This window comes from Arachis ipaensis, chromosome B10, assembly GCF_000816755.2.
Source record: "Arachis ipaensis cultivar K30076 chromosome B10, Araip1.1, whole genome shotgun sequence".
NCBI lineage: Eukaryota > Viridiplantae > Streptophyta > Magnoliopsida > Fabales > Fabaceae > Arachis > Arachis ipaensis.
In genome coordinates, this window is record NC_029794.2 from 73,272,828 (window position 1) to 73,273,040 (window position 213).

Consider the following 213-nt stretch of genomic DNA (forward strand, 5'->3'; position numbering starts at 1 on the left):
GGGTTCTTACTTTGATCATGGTTCCTAGTGATCCATGCATTGGCATAGAACTCTTGAACCATTAGGATGCCGACTTGTTGGATGGGGTTTGTTAGAACTTCCCAACCTCTTCTTTGGATTTCATATTGGATCTCCAGATACTCATTCTTCTTGAGCTTGAAAGGGGCCTCGGGGATCACCTTCTTCTTGACCACAACATCATAGAAGTGGTCT